The sequence below is a fragment of the Bison bison genome, unplaced genomic scaffold, assembly GCF_000754665.1.
Source record: "Bison bison bison isolate TAMUID 2011002044 unplaced genomic scaffold, Bison_UMD1.0 scf7180017864516, whole genome shotgun sequence".
NCBI lineage: Eukaryota > Metazoa > Chordata > Mammalia > Artiodactyla > Bovidae > Bison > Bison bison.
In genome coordinates this window covers 431468-431931 of record NW_011495069.1, presented here as the reverse complement: position 1 = coordinate 431931, position 464 = coordinate 431468, and the positions used below count along the sequence as shown (strand labels likewise).

General features: G+C 63.6%; 1 protein-coding gene across 1 annotated transcript in view; it reads right to left on the bottom strand.

Moving 5' to 3' along the window:
- ARHGEF10L (Rho guanine nucleotide exchange factor (GEF) 10-like) overlaps window positions 1–464 on the bottom strand; it is a 161886-nt gene that overhangs the window by 70611 nt on the left and 90811 nt on the right.

The window sequence follows — 464 nt, the reverse complement described above, 5'->3', positions numbered from 1 at the left end:
CATCACCACCCAGAGCCCCTGCCCACCCACTCCAGACAGACGCCCCATGCTCCCCAGATGGCAGCATGTGGTCCGGGGACGCGGGGACTCCCGGGTCCTGCCTGGTCTCTGCAGGCCCATCCAGGGATTGGGAACCACCACGCTTCTCCACGGGACGGGAGGCCTCCTCCGTCTCTGGACCACCCTTGTACAGAGCTCTTAGACGGAACTGAAATCTCAGCTCCCGCCACTTACAGATCTGATCCTTAACCTACCCCTCTCCCAAGAGACAGCCCTGAGCGTGTACCCCAACCCTGCTCAAGTGGACTCTGCTTCAGGCTAAGCACCCCAGCCCTTCCCTTTCCCTCTCTCCCCGTCTCAGCCCAAATCAGCACCTCCCGGGGCGGCCCAACCATCACCCACTCAGGAAGCCCTCACGTGGACACAGCAGCACACGGGGGCGAGGCGGGGCCTTTGCTGCACAC